Source organism: Bos indicus, chromosome 15 (assembly GCF_029378745.1).
Source record: "Bos indicus isolate NIAB-ARS_2022 breed Sahiwal x Tharparkar chromosome 15, NIAB-ARS_B.indTharparkar_mat_pri_1.0, whole genome shotgun sequence".
NCBI classification, from domain to species: domain Eukaryota; kingdom Metazoa; phylum Chordata; class Mammalia; order Artiodactyla; family Bovidae; genus Bos; species Bos indicus.
The window spans coordinates 49475182-49491885 of NC_091774.1; the positions used below are offsets into that span (position 1 = coordinate 49475182).

The 16704-nt window shown below is 38.5% G+C and overlaps 1 pseudogene; it reads right to left on the reverse strand.

The window, feature by feature from the left end:
• Window positions 1–7622: 7622 nt before the first annotated feature.
• LOC139187232 (olfactory receptor 52R1-like) lies at window positions 7623–15592 on the reverse strand (annotated as a pseudogene).
• Between the last annotated feature and the right edge of the window lie 1112 nt (window positions 15593–16704).

Consider the following 16704-nt stretch of genomic DNA (forward strand, 5'->3'; position numbering starts at 1 on the left):
TGATAGGCAGAGTGCCTGAAGAATTATGGACAGGCATTTGTGACATTGTACGGGAGGCAGTGATCAAGACCATCCCCAAGGAAAAGAAATGCAAAAGGGCAAAATGGTTGTCTGAGGAGGCCTTACAACTAGCTGAGAAAAGAAGAGACACTAAAGGCAAAGGAGAAAAGAAAAGATATACCCATCTGAATGCAGAGTTCCAAAGAGTAACAGGGAGAGATAAGAAAGTATACCTGTGATGGATTCATTTTGATATTTGGCAAAACTAATACAATTATGTAAAGTTTAAAAATAAAATAAAATTAGAAAAAAAAAAAAAAAGAAAGCCTTTCTCAGTGATCAATGTAAAGAAATAGAGGAAAACAATAAAATGGGAGACTAGAGATCTCTTCAAGAAAATTAGAGATACTAAGACAACATTGCATGCAAAGATGGTCACAATAAAGGACAGAAATGATATGGACCTAATAGAAGAAGAAGATATTAAGAAGAGGTGACAAGAATACACAGAAGAAGTATACAAAAAAGATCTTCACAACCTAGATAACCACGATGGTGTGATCACTCACTTAGAGCCAGACATCCTGGAATGCAAAGTCAAATGAGCCTTAGGAAGCATCACTATGGACAAAGCTAGTGGAGGTGATGGAATTCCAGTTGAGCTATTTCACATTCTGAGAGATGATTTTGTAAAAATGCTGCACTCAGTATGCCAGTATATTTGAAAGACTCAGCAATGGCCACAGGACTGGAAAAGGTCAGTGTTCATTTCAATACCAAAGAAAGCCAATGCCAAAGAATGTTCAAACTACTGCACAATTGCACTTTTTCACATGCTAGCAAATGAATGTTCAAAATTCTCCAACCAGGCGACAACAATATGTGAACCATGAACTTCAAGATGTTCAAGCTGAATTTAGAAAAGGCAGAGGAACCAGAGATCAAATTGCCAACATCCTCTAGATCACGGAAAAAGCAAGAGAGTTCCAGAAAACATCTACTTCTGCTTTATTGACTATACCAAAGCCTTTGACTTTCAGGATCACAGAAATCTGTGGAAAATTCTTCAAGATGGGAATACCAGACCACTTGACCTACCTCCTGAGAAATCTGTATGCAGGTCAAGAAGCGAGAGTTGGAACTGGACATAGAACAAGAGACTGGTTCCAAATCAGGAAAGGAGTACATCAAGGCTGTATATTGTCACCCTGCTTATTTAACTTATATGTAGAGTACATCATGTGAAATGCTGGGCTGTATGAGGCACAAGCTGTAATCAAGATTTCCAGGAGAAATATCAATAAGCTCAGATATGCAGATGACACCACCTTTATGGCAGAAATTAAAGAAGTAAAGAGCCTCTTGATGAAAGTGAAAGAGGAGAGTGAAAAAGCTGGCTTAAAACTCCACATTCAGAAAATGAAGATCATGTCATCTAATCCCATCAATTCATGGGAAATAGATGGGGAAACAGTGGAAACAGTGTCAAACTTTATTTTGGGGGGCTCCAAAATCACTGCGGATGGTGACTGCAGCCATGAAATTAAACGATGCTTGCTCCTTGGAAGTAAAGCTATGACCAACCTAGACAGCATATTAAAAAGCAGAGACATTGCTTTGCTGATAAAGTCCTAGTCAAAGTTATGGTTTTTCAAGAAGTCATGTATGGATGTGAGAGTTGGACTATAAAGAAATCTGACCCCTGAAGAACTGATGCTTCTGAACCGTGATGATAGAGAAGACTCTTGAGAGTCTCTTGGACTGCAAGGAGAGCCAACCAGTCCATCCTAAAGGAAATCAGCCCTGAATATTCATTGGAAGGACTGATGCTGAATCTGAAACTCCAATACTTTGGCCACCTGATGCGAAGAGCTGACTCATTTGAAAAGACCCTGATGCTGGGAAAGATTGAAGGCGGCAGGAGAAGGTGATGGCAGAGTTTGAGATGGTTGGATGGCATCTCCAACTCGATGGACATGAGTTTGAGTATGCTTCAGCAGTTGGTGATGGACAGGGAAGCCTGGCATGCTGTAGTCCATGGGATTGCAAAGAGTCAGACTTGCCTGAGCTATTGAGCTGAAGTGAACTGAACTGAACTGAGACTTGCACACAAAGAGAATGCCATGTATACATGAAATCAGAGATTATGGTAATATGTTTATATGACATGGTTTCCAGAAAATCACCAGAAGCTAGGAGAGATGCAAGATACAGGTTCTTCTTCAGAGCCATTAGAAGGAATCAGCCCTGCTGACACCTTAATCTTGGACTTCTAAGCTCCAAAACTGTGACACAATCAATTTCTGTTGTTTAAGCTACTCAGCTTTTGTTACATTGTTAAGCGAACCATTGCAAACCTATATAACAATAAATGCATTTTTATACATTATTCTAAGATATCATCTGTAAATAATTCACTTAACGTGATCCACTGGATTTTTTAATATAGTTCTAAGGAAATTGTTCATCTACATATGATCCTGCAGAACACACATGCTTAGTGTTCCACATACCCAAGAGGTGATCTTTTCTTTATCTGAGAATAGATCAACACACTGTGGAAGAAAATCAGGAAGAAATCAGAAACAGCCCCAAATATAACTAAGTAATTTTCATCAGAGAAATCAATGAACTTCAGTGACAGAAAATTATGTGGCTAGAACAACTGGGTATTTGTATAAAAAACAAAATGAAATTTAATTCCTACCTCAATATAAAACATTTTTATTTGCAATACAGTATAAACCTAAATTTAGAAGCTAAAACTATAAATATTATTGAGAAAAATTAATAGGATAATATTGTCATGAACTGAAGGAAAGCAAAGATTTCTTAGACACAAAAGAGATTTTGAAGAAAAAAAATCAGCATTTGAACTTTATCAAACTACAAAAGATACAAAGGTAAAAAAGAAACCCACAGATGAAGAAAATAATCACATTGCTTGTATCTGAAAAACAAAATCTCACAGTAGAGAGATAAAGAACTCATTAAAATCTAAGCCTGTGATTTAAGAGACACTTCACAAAGGGAAGTAAATGAACATCTAGTACATGCATGAAAATATGCTCAACTCATTATTCTTTAGGGAAATGAAAATTCAAACCACAAATAGATACAAATACAAAATCATTAGAATAACTAAGCAAAATGCATTGGCAACTCTAAGTGTTAAAAAAAACTGTGGGGCACCTGGGGCCCTCAGGCACTGAGGACAACCCGATCAGGAATCTTTTTGGCTACTTCTAACAAAGTCAGGCATATTTTGATAAAGCAGGTCCACTTCAAGTTGCATACAACAAATAATTGGTTAATACTTACATCAAAAAGTAAGAATATCATAACTTTGTGATTCAACTATATTTCAGTTGAGAAAAAGAGCATATTTAAAGTAGCTGTGTACATAATAACGGCTAAAATATAGAAACCCAAGTATCTGTCAATCAGAGATTAATGAAATTTTGCAACATTTGTCCCATAAAACAGTACTCAGTAAAGAAGGGAAAAAACAAAGAAAACGTATTTGTGAAAATAATATTGTGGAATTTCAGAGTTCCAGGATAAAGACTGGAGACTAAGGCTTTAAAATATGGAACTTATCAACTTCAAAAGAAAGACGACATTTAGTTTTAGGCTACTCAGGCCTAGTAACAAATGTGTGACATTTGTTTAACAGTTTCTCTGTGCCAGGTTGTACTCTAGAGGATTTTAAACTGTGTAGTTATATATTCTCTACAACAACCCAATGAAATAGGTATCAACCTTCTCACTGTACAGGTAGAGAATCTAAGGCACAGATAGGTTAAGGTTTTAGAGTGTAGACACACAGAACCAGAATGCTGACTTTACTCTCATTCACTGTATTTAACCTTAAAGTGTTCAAAGAAAATTATTTAAAGCCTAGTAATTCTGTATATATAGTCAATCTATCAATGGAGTGTAAATGGAAAAAAAACAGAGAGACATTTTACACCGGCAGAACACACAGAAAATTTATCATTTAAGCCTCAAATCCATATTTTTCTGATTAACATTGAATTATGTATTTTAGCAAAGAGAAACATATATGCAAAAAAGTTCAACAACCAATTAGAATTGTTAACTAAGTATAAATTACTGAAGGGTGCCATGTAAAGTAATCTCAGGAAAAGAGCATTCCAACATGCCTTTAAAAGTGCAGAATGTATTAAAGTCTTGCACAAAATAGGGCCTCAGAGCGGAACTGTTGTCAGAAATTCCTGATTCAGGCCTGCCCTCAGACATAATGAAAGAGAATTTTCATTTTAACAAGAAGTTTAGTATGTTTGCATGCTCATGAAATTTTGAAAGCTTTTAGCACCATTAAGAATAATTAGCAGAAAGTCATTAGTGAGATGATGCTGAAAGCTTGTCTTTATCCTCCTAGTGAGCAAAATGGAAGATAATTTGAATGCTAGTGATATGAGAAAGTTTTCCCAGAAATCCATGGTCCAATATAAATTAAACAAAATATGACATATTGAATCAAAGAAAATAATTTATTTTATTGAATAAATGCCTTCTTTTACAGTGATACGTGTTTGCTGCTTCTAAGTCGCTTCAGTTGTGTCCAACTCTGCGACCCCATAGACGGCAGCCCACCAGGCTCCCCCGTCCTTGGAATTCTCCAGGCAAGAACACTGGAGTAGGTTGCCATTTCCTTCTCCAATGCAAGAAAGTGAAAAGTGAAAGTGAAGTCGCTCAGTCATATCTGACTCTTAGCGACCCCATGGACTGCAGCCTATCAGGCTCTTCCGTCCATGAGATTTTCCAGGCAAGAGTATTGGAGTGGGGTGCCATTGATACGTGTTTAGTTATGTAGAATAATGTCATTATTTTTTCCTAGTCATAGTATATATTTTAGATTCTCTATTGAATAACATGTATTTAAATACATTTCAATCAAAACTGACTTGCTTTAAAGTTCAAATAAATGAAAAATGAATGTATCATATTTTATATAGATATAAGAGCATATGTAAATTAGGGCTGAAGGAAGGCAGAAAGATAACAATTGAGGTATGTAGAAAAAATAAAACATACTATTGAGCAATAATAGGAAATGAATCACTCATACACGCAATAGTATGGATGAATCTGAAAAGCTGTATTCTGAGCTAGAGACAAGGCTCAAGTTTTGGAAGGAAAAATAATAATATAGAGAGAAAGAGATTAGATCAGGAATTGCCTGCTTGGGATGAAGTGGGTGTTTGAATACAAAGAGGCAGCAAAAATCTTTACAAAGTGATAGAAATGTTCTATATCTTAATTGGGCTGGTACCCACACCGGCATTTACATGAGTCAGAACTCATTCTACTGGGGCTTCCTAGGTGACTCAGTAGATAAAGAATATGCTTGCAATGCAGGAGACACAGGAGACTTGGGTTCAATCCCTGAGTTAGGAAGATCCTCTGGAGGAGGGCATGGCCACATATCCAGTATTCTTACCTGGAGAATTGCATGGACAAAGAAGCCTGGCAAGCTACAATCCATAAGGTCACAAAGAATCAGACACCACTCAAGAGACTAAACATGCACGCACAAACTCATTAAACTATGTATTACAAATATTTGCATTTTATTGTTTCAAATTATACAGCCATAAAATAATTTTTAAAAGACAAAGAGAGAGAATCAGAATTATTTATTGATTTGCTAATAAGGGGATCATGGTTCCTCAGAACTCTAAAATTTAGGAATTCAGACAATGGTCCTTCAGAATTCACCCATTCATTTCTGAAGGGTTCTCCATTAGCTGTTTCTCTTGTGAAAAACAAATACTCCTGATTTCTCTTAAAGCACCTTCATCTGATGTTGGTTTTAATACCGTAAAAGTCTCTATTTTAGGACCTTCTTCACCATTGGCTTTGACAAGAGAGTAGTGCATGAGAATAAAAACACAGATACAGTAAAGGTGACACATACGTTTATCACCTTGATTGTGGTGATGGTATCAGAGGTATACACCTAAGTCCAAGCTCATCAAAATGTATGCAGTAAATATGTGCAAATATATGTATGCTTCATACAACTCAAAAAAGTTGAAAAAAATAAGAAAAAAATGAAGGACATGTAGTTTTTAATATACCTTAAATTTTTCATTTAAAAGGAAATTCAATATTAATAAATAACAAAATTTGTAGTGACCTTCTTACTACCTTCAACTCTATAACAGTTATTTTCAAGGAGATGCTCCTTCCTCAATTTTTTTCCAAAATTTCATTTGAAATCAGTTATCAGCAGAGCATCAGCAAATTTTGTTAAGAGAGACCAGCATTTAGTCTACCTAATTCTCAGTATTAGCAGTCTCAAGATACTGTGAGCAATATTATGTATGGCAGCAATGTTATGTCTATATTTCTGGAAATTATTACCGAGTCCCTAATGCTCTCATATTGTCCACGCCGCCCCCCTAGGCTTTGGCATTGAATTAACCTCTTCTGTATAGTTTTACTGTTACTTCAACTACTTTTTTTTCTCACACTGAAACTAAACTTTTCAATCATGAATAATTTTGAGAAATACAAAAAGGTGCAAAAAGAACATCAAATTCCACAAATCTCAGTACTATCATTAAAGTTATAGCATTTGGATTCATTTCCTGAATCCATTTCTATGCACCTATATTCCTTTTTAGAATTGAAATCAGCCATATGGGCAATCTTTTTTCAGTTTCACATTATATCTTGATCATTTCCACACCATTACACATTTTGAAAATACAGTATTTAAATGATAAATAACATTCAATTGATCATTACTATATCTGGTTTCTTATAAATCAATATTTTAATGTTTTCCTGCTCTTATTTTTATAAATAATGAATCCATGTATGTCTTTGTACATCATTTTTAACATTCTATTACTATAAATAAATTCCAAGCTTGGGGAAAATACAGAACTTTTAAACAGTTTCCATGGAAATTTCTAAATTCCTTTATCACAAGGTATACCAGCTTATCTTTCTACCAACCATTCAAAAGGAAATGTCATCTTGTTTGTCTGTGGAAGATGATATTCTTTTCAGATCTTCACAAATTTGATAGGTGAGCATGTCTTTTACTCTTTTCTGATGATGATGAACATAGGTCAACCCTGTGTTCATTATCGATAACCTCTTTCAGAGAATCATATTCAGGATATCCTGAAAATTGCCCCTGTTGCTTCAGGATGATGGCTATTTTCTGAATCAGTTGTTCATAGAGATGATCTTCTGACAATATGCAATATCATGTTGCTGCTGCTACTGCTGCTAAGTTGCATCAGTCGTGTCCAACTCTGTGCGACCCCATAGACGGCAGCCCAACAGGCTCCTCTGTCGGGGGATTCTCTAGGCAAGAATACTGGAGTGGGTTGCCATTTCCTTTCCAATGCATGAAAGAGAAAAGTAAAAGTGAAGTCGCTCAGTCATGTCCGACTCTTAGCAACCCCATGGATTATAGCCTACCAGGCTACCAGGCTCCTCCATCCATGGGATTCTCGAGGCAAGAGTACTGGAGTGGGTTGCCATTGCCTTCTTCATGCAATATCATGTTAAGCCTTCTATATTTATGTCCCCAGATCAGTGGGGTGACTGGGATAGTTATATCCCTAAGCTTTGACTCAAGGGTCTTTTCTACAACGTCCTTGAGCAACCCTGTCCATGATCTGTTTCGTTCTAACTCTGTAGATGATGGGGATGAGCATGGGAAGTACCAGGAGACAGAGAATAGCTAACATGACATGTACCATTCAGGGCACTTGATATCCAAAGCAGTGGGTGAGGTAAGTAAAGAAAGCAGGGACATAAAAAGCCAAGATGACTTGGGAGGCACATGTGCCAAAAGCTTTGAACTGGGCTTCACCTGAAGGTAACCACAGCACAGTTCTCCAAATCATCACAGAGGATACACTGATGACAATAACATCAAAGCCAACCCCAGAGAAGGCTGCAAAGAGCCCACATGCATGATTAACCCTAGTGTCAGCACACACCAGCTTCATTACAGCCATGTGCTCACAGTATGACTGGGGGATGATCCAAATGGGGCAGAAGCGCTTCCTGGACACCATGAAACAAAAGGGACTCACTCACAGAAGCTCTCTCATTATCATACCTGCCCCCAGTTTACCCATGACGGATGGGGTCAGGATACTAGAGTGATGCAGTGGGAAGCAGATGGCCACGTAACCGTCCAAGGCCATAGCCATGAGCAATCCAGACTCCACAGAAGAAAAGGCATGGATGAAGAACAACCGCATGAGGCAGGCATGGTATTCAATCTCATGATTGTGAAACCAGAATATGGCCAGCATTTTAGGTTGTGTGGAAGTAAGGACCAGGTCAGTGGTAGCCAGCATGGCCAGAAAGAGGTACATGGGCTCATGCAAGGTGGGATCATTCCGGATTACATGAAGGAGAGTGATATTGCTGACTAGAGCCACAACATACATGGCACAGAATGGAAAGGCAAACCCAAACTAGGAATTCTCCAATCCTGGGATCCCAAGGAGGATGAAGGGCAGAGGATGAGAAGAGCTATTCCATTAAATCAACCTCAGTGGATGGTGAATGTTTCTCCACTGGGAAGGTAATCTACTCCCTTCAAGGGATAACATTAAAAGCAGTCACGATTATTATTTATAATATTTTGGATGGAATAATTGAACAATACAGCAGCTGGAGTTAATGTTAAACCAGAATATTTTCAACTATCTTAATAAATAAAAACTTGCAATATAAAATAATGCCACTCATTATTATTTATTCATATTTATGTCCATGCAAAGGGGGTCAGAATATACAAGCTACATTAATAATAATATTTCATGAGTAATGTTTCATAATATTTCATAAGAGTAATAGCTTTTTGAAAATAGAATCTGTGAAAGGAAAACTATCTTGACAAATAACATCATAATATTTTTTCCCTTCTTTTCAATTTAGAACTGACAACTCATTTGTTTAACCTAAGCATAGGTCCCTTCATTCCTCTTGAGAAGTCCTTCCGCAGGGAAGCAATTGGTTCACTACATGACACCACAATACCCGTTCGTGGTGCTCTGAGGATGTGGGGGGCAGTGATCTGCTCTTCCTTTCTGGCAGGGAGAGGGCTCCTACTTCTCCATGAAGGATGACTATGCAGAAGACCCTGTCATCTCCCTGCTGATATGTTCTGAGACCCCCAAAGCCAAAGACCTTACCATGTAGAGACCCCAGGAGGAGGACTGGACTGTACATTCGCTCTGACCCCTCCCAGGACAGGGCTGATGTCTGGGAGGTGGAGCAAGCATGCTAGCCAAGGGCACCAGCCTGGCAAGGGGCGGAATCAGGCCTCCATCCCATGTGCCCTGTCTTTCTTTGGACTTCATGCACACTTTCACTGATCAGTTTGCAACTGGTCAAAGTTGTTCAAAGTCAGAATGCACTTTAGATTTTACATGAGAATCTCCTTTGGTAGAAATATTCAGATATATATTCAGACAGATGACCAGATAACAAAGGCTGAGGTCTATCAATAACAGGCTATATGCTGTGGTCTTCTGCTTATGAATTAAAACAATGACGCAACACTTGAGGCACATTCCGGGTTGGAAGTCAGTTTGAAAAACTCTTTGACTTAAAGGCAGATAGTTAACCTCAGTTGACTTTACTGATATTAATCTGTATCAGTATACTGATACAATACTGAGTATTTACTGATACAGTAAATACTCAGTGTATTTACTGATAATGAATTAGTTTTGACTCTGAAACAATTACCGTGGGGATTTGGAATGGATGATAACTTGACTCAGCAATTGTGTACCTGTAATGAATTTAGGCTATGACTCTTACTATTTGGAAGATAAGCAAACTTTTTTTTTTTTTCCTGAAAAATCAGATCTTAAATGTTTTAGGCTTTGTGGGTCATGTGATCTCTGTTGTAACTTCACTTAGCCAAAGCAGCTACCATGGTCAATATATAAATACATGAGTATGGCTGTGTTCCAATAAGAGTTTATTTATTAAAACAGGCTGCAAGTTAGATTTGGTCTGTAAGCTATAGTTTTCCTAACCCTGTCCTAAATGATAAATTTTCATATTGCCATCCTTAAGCCATGTTCTCTTTCTAGCACCTGTGTATGCCATAGAGTAAGAGTTTAATAAAGGTTTGCTGAAGAAAATAACAAATAGAATCCATTATTCAGTAGCAATGGGGTCATTAATACATTGACCACATCTTAAAAATGCTTCCCAGGTGGCTCAGTGGTAAAGAATCCACCTGCCAATGCAGGACTCCTGGGTTTGATCCCTGGGTTGGAAAAAGCCCTTGGAGGAGGAAATGGCAACCTAGGTGAATATTCTTGCCTAGAGAATCCCGTGGACAGAGGAACTTGGTGGGCTAGAGTTCATAGGTCACAAAGAGTTGGGCATGACTCGAGCGTGCATGCTTGCGTGCACATCTTAAAACGGTCTGACAGAACCCTCTACTTTGACACCAGGCCCACATGACAGTTGTGCACTTTTTCATACTAGCCGTTGCCCTGCTGACCAGAGGATGACTTTGTGAACATCATCCTCTGCCAGTATTTGATGGAATTATTTGGGTTAAGCCTACTGTTTGTTCCAGTTGGTGACTCTTAACTAAGAGTCAGTGACTCGAAAAATTCATCTGGAGCTCACCTACCCGACACTTTTTCACTATTCAATCTCACTTGACCTGAGTCGTTGACAATTCTTAAATTCTTTGGTTAATTCTTAACTCCTTTATAACAAAAACATGTAGGCAAGAAAGATATCTTTTCAAATCCCATTTAACAAATTTATTGACAAGTGTTTTATTCAACCCAACCCAAAGGTATCTAATAGGGGTTTCTGTAAGACATGTAATAAACCTAGCTTCTTTCTGATTTTTCCTTAGATTTGTAACAATTTGAGAGAGGTGTGGCTCTGAACTTGTCTTGCTCAAGTTTGGAAGTAGATAATCCTATTTAGATAATAGCTATAGATTTGCTCAAAACAAACAGTCCTATATGGAGTATAGTGAAAATTCAGAAATACACACCCATTATCTGGGCACTAGGGCTTTGTTTAATCCCCTTCTGCCTGTCCTGGTCTTACCAAATTGTCACATATTCTGTTTGAGGTAGAAGATTCCTCCCAAATTCCTTTTTGCCTCCTGTATGTCATCCCCTCACTTGTGAGGATGTAGTCACTGAGACTCAGTGGCAGCAGCAAAAGCACAAGTTGTACCATCTTCACCAGGTTGTACCATGGGCACTGGTGAAGATGCTGGCCAGAGATACAATTTATCAAAGTAGATAATAATCTATTTGATTAACTGTGGAAGACATTGCTATTTTTGTAGATATGCCTTTACATATTATTTTCCTCTCACAAAGACTCTGCATCTGCATTTAAAATGAGAGAAATAGAGCTGAGGCTAGTTACATGATTTGCCCAAGACCACATAATAAATTTGAAACTGAAAGTTGTTCAGTCATGTCTGACTCTTTGTGACCCCATGGACTATATAGTCCATGGAATTCTCCGGGCCAGAATACTGGAGTGGGTAGCTTTTCCCTTAGCCAGGGGATCTTCCCAACCCAGGAATGGAACCCAGGTCTCCTGCATTGCAGGTGGATTCTTTACCAGCTGAGCCACAAGGGAAGCCCAATAAATTAGTGCCAAGTGCATAAATCCACACCCAGTGATCTTGGTGGTCCACACCACTGCCTCTGCTAGATAGTGATTGATTGGCACACTCACTCTGGTAGCACACAGAAGAGATTTTTGCCTGCCCTGTCATGAAAAAGCCAGATACAAAGGGGACCTGCAAATTATAGGGAAATCTGCATTTGAATGCAGAACTCTGCTTTTTATTGGACTGGTTACCTCTATAACAAGATTCCAGGTTGATTTTCTGGCATCTCTGTGTATAGACTGCCTTCTCTAGGATGGCGTCTTTATTGCCTTCTGCCCATGAGCCTTAATAGAAAACTCACCTCTTCTGTAAACTCCTTTAGGGGTGGTGACTCTTCTCAACCAGGGTTCAGCTATTCATATGCTGTAGCCCCTTTCAAAACCAGTTTGTCTCCACTGATTCATCTATTTTCCAGACTCTCTAATGTCTTTTTTCACAGACCAAAGTTCCCTCAAAAGAGATACATCTCAGCTTCTTCATTCTATTCTGCTGATTCTGACTTTCAGATCACAGATTCTCCCCCGCTTGGGTGGATAATGGAGAAGCAACGCTGACCTGCCACCCAAGTTTGAAATGGGAGAGGGGAGCCCTAGAGAGGTGCCTGTCTTTATTCTCTGCACTTTTTCCTGAATTCCTACAGAATCTGGTGCCTGCACTCTGACTCATGAAGTGAAATAGCAGTTCAATCCATGTTTCTCAAGCTCAAAGGGATAAAGACCTAAATGGGATGAGATTTAGCTAATGAATACCTTCAGGGAAGTTGAGACCCTGTTTTTGTACTTGGGGGCACTTAAAACTAAGACCCAGAAGAATAATTCTGGAGTAGTAAGGGGTTCAGATCCAACCTCCCTCCTGGAGGGTTTGTGTATGGAGGAAGTCTTCCTACTTTTCTAGAGTCTCCCTGGAGGACACAGAACAAGCAACATGTCTTCTTCCCATCTCAGACTGGAATCAGCCGTCATAATCTCTGAATGTTGAAAGTTGTCTTTATCCCTTTATCTTCTTAGCAGGCAAAATGGAAGATAACATGAATTCTGGAGAAAGCAAAATGTTATCCCAGAAATCCATGGTCCAGTGTAAATTAAACAGAAATGTGACATAAATATGGGTAATTGAATCAGAGTCAAAGGAAAAAAGTGATTTTATTTTGTTGAATGGATGCCTCCTCTTACAGTGGTGTGTGTTTGCATGCTCCGTCACCTGAGTCATGTCCAACTCTTTATCACCCTGTGGACTGTAGTGCCCAGGCTCCTCTGTCCATGGTATTCCCTAGGCAAGAATACTGGAGTGGGTTGCCATGCTCTTCTCCAGGGATTTTCCCGATCCAGAGATCAAACCCGCGTCTCCTGCATCCCCTGCATTGTGGGTGGATTCTTTATCCACTGAGCCACCTAGGAAGCCAGATATGTGTTTCAGTTCAGTTAAGTTCAGTTCAGTTCAGTTCAGTCGCTCAGTTGTGTCTAACTCTTTGCAACCCCATGAATCACAGCACGCCAGGCCTCCCTGTCCATCACCAACTCCCGGAGTTCACCCAAACTCACGTCCATCGAGTCAGTGATGCCATCCAGCCATCTCATCCTCTGTCGTCCCCTTCTCCTCCTGCCCCCAATCCCTCCCAGCATCAGAGTCTTTTCCAATGAGTCAACTCTTCGCATGAGGTGGCCAAAGTACTAGAGTTCCAGCTTTAGCATCATTCCTTCCAAAGAACACCCAGGACTGATCTCCTTCAGAATGGACTGGTTGGATCTCCTTGCGGTCCAAGGGATTCTCAAGAGTCTTCTCTAATACTACAGTTCAAAAGCATCAATTCTTCGGTGCTCAGCTTTCTTCACAGTCCAGCTCTCACATCCATACATGACCACAGGAAAAACCATAGCCTTGACTAGATGGACCTTTGTTGGCAAAGTAATGTCTCTGCTTTTTAATATGCTATCTAGGTTGCTCATAACTTTCCTTCCAAGGAGTAAGTGTCTTTTAATTTCATGGCTGCAATCACCATCTGCAGTGATATGTGTTTAGTTACACAAAATTGTATGTTATTTATTTTTCTAGACACTTCTTGGGTTTTAGATTCTGTGTTGAATAATGTTTATTTCATCATATTTCAATCAAAATTGATTTGCTTTAAAGTTCAAACAACTGAAACACAAATATAATATGTTTAATAATAGCTATAAGACCATACTAAAAAGCCACTTGATGAAAGAGGAGAGTGAACAAGTTGGCTTGAAGCTCAACATTCAGAAAACTAAGATCATGGCATCTAGTCCCAACACTTCATGGGAAACAGATGGGCAAACAGTGGAAACAGTGTCAGACTTTATTTTTGGGGGCTCCAAAATCACTGCAGATGGTGACTGCAGCCATGAAATTAAAAGATGCTTACTCCTTGGAAGAAAAGTTATGACCAACCTAAATGGCGTATTGAAAAGCAGGATATTACTTTGCCAACAAAGGTCCATCTAGTCAAGGCTATGGTTTTTCCTGTGGTCATGTATGGATGTGAGAGCTGGACTGTGAAGAAAGCTGAGCACCGAAGAATTGATGCTTTTGAACTGTGGTATTGGAGAAGACTCTTGAGAGTCCCTTGGACTGCAAGGAGATCCAACCAGTCCATTCTGAAGGAGATCAGTCCTGGGTGTTCTTTGGAAGGAATGATGCTAAAGCTGAAACTCTAGTACTTTGGCCACCTCATGCGAAGAGTTGACTCATTGGAAAAGACTCTGATGCTGGGAGGGATTGGTGGCAGGAGGAGAAGGGGACGACAGAGGATGAGATAACTCGATGGCATCACCGACTCGATGGACGTGAGTTTGAGTGAACTCCGGGAGATGGTGATGGACAGGCAAGCCTGGCGTGCTGTGATTCATGGGGTTGCAAAGAGTCAGACACAACTGAGCGAATGAACTGAACTGAACTGAACTGATAAGAACATATGGACTTCTCTGGTGGCTCAGACGGTAAAGGGTCTGCCATATATAGATTTATATAAATATTCAGGAAAATATTATGGTGTAGGTGACTATATTAATATCTAGGAATGAAGAAAGGAGATAAGGATAAGGGCATTTCTTGTCTGCACCCTGCACAGCACTAAACAAAATTGAAAATTAATGGAGGAAAAAAAGACTGTTTACATTTATGGAACATTTTATAAAGATAGTGAAATAACTAAAAGGGAGATGGCAAACATATTATTTAGATTTTCTTCAGTCTGAAACATACTATTAAGTATTTCCCAGGTGAGCCTCCTGGGAAATTCTAGTCTTCCACCTAGGATTATGCTGCTCATTTAATTTTACTCTCTCCAAGCCTCAAGGTTCTCTTGGCAGTAGGGCTGAGTCACATGCTGGGCTCCTCAGAAGGCTGGGTCTGACAGCTACACTGTACAATTGGCTGAGCAGTAGAGGAAAAGGCAGCTACCCCTCTGTTGGGAGCCAGGTAAGATGCTAAGACCAGAAAGTGCAGACCAAGAAGAGGGACTGTTGAAAGCTCATCAGAAGGGCAAGGGACAGAGCAGAGGGAGGGATGGGGAGAGAGGAGGCAAAAGACTGCACACCTGAAAAGGGAGAGTAGAGTGATCACAGTGACAGCCCCAAAGCTAGAGCTTGTGAAAGTTAAGTGATACATTTGCAAGCACATATATGTCTACAGGAAAAGCATTAAATTCAGTTCTATCAAGAAATTGAGTGAATTGTACTTCTCTGTGGCCCCAATTTGATATTTATCTTATATTTTATTGTTATTTCACACAGCTTTTAAACTTGATTTCTGTCTCCCTATTTGTTAGAAAGTAAGTTTTTTGAATTCTTTCACTTGGCATCAGTTCCACCTTTTTTACAGGATCCTCACAGTCTGAGCTTCTAAGAAACCTTTTATGTTTAGAAAGAAGTACTTCAAATACATCTTGGCATTTGATCATTATCGAAACAACTGGATATTGGCAGACCAGGGAGTTTATTTTTTAATTGAAATATAGTTAATTTACAATGTTGTATTGGTTTCTAGTGTACAGCAAATGATTCAGTTATACACATATGTATAAATATTATTTTCAGATTCTTTTCCATTATAAGAAATTGAGTACAGTTCCCTGTGTTATACAGTAGGTCATTGTTGGTTAGCTATATTATATATAGTAGTGTGTATATGAGATAAATTAGGAGTTTGGAACCATGGATATTTAAGTCCAAGGTTTATGGGTAAGGAAACTTAGATGGGAATGGGTTACCAAGGTCTACCTCTCACCAATGTCAATGTAGGAGCAAGGACTCGTACCTTCATCTTTATTATTATAGTGGGCCAGAATAATACATCCCAACATCCATGATCAAAACCTCTGGACACAAAAATTTGTTAAGTGTTATTGTTCCTGTTCCCAACTCTCTAACCATGTATCTAACCACAGACTGTCATCAAATAAATAACACATGCACAGTCTACTTTAAATCAGATGCAGCAGTATTCTCTGGCTTTGGCATTATAATGTGTATATTTGCTGTACAACTTATTTTACTTACACGTATCTTTTGTAACCAGTTGTATTTAAGTTTGACATAGTGTGTTCTGTACTGGTATTTTACTTAACTGTTTTCATTTCATCTTATTTAAGAAGGCACTCCCTAAAAAAATATGCATTTTCCCTTATTTATTCTAATATTAATTATTATAGCTTTTTTTTGGTCTTGAAATTTTTAACCCAAGTACAGAGATGTGTGAAATAGGGATCCTTTCATATTATTATAAACTGTTAACCAACTGACCAAGTATTATCTATCATATCAAATTTTTCCTGGTAACATGCCACTGTCATTATATTCTTTATCTTCATTTAAACATTTTTTGGAAATACTCTTCTATTCTGGGGGTATATATTTTAAACCTTTGACCATTACATTTTTTTAATGATAATAACTTTCAATTACATTTTGACATATCAAAGGGTATCCCATCTTTGTTGCTTTAATATTATACCAAATATATTTGCACATTTATAGTACCTAATGCATTTTATAATA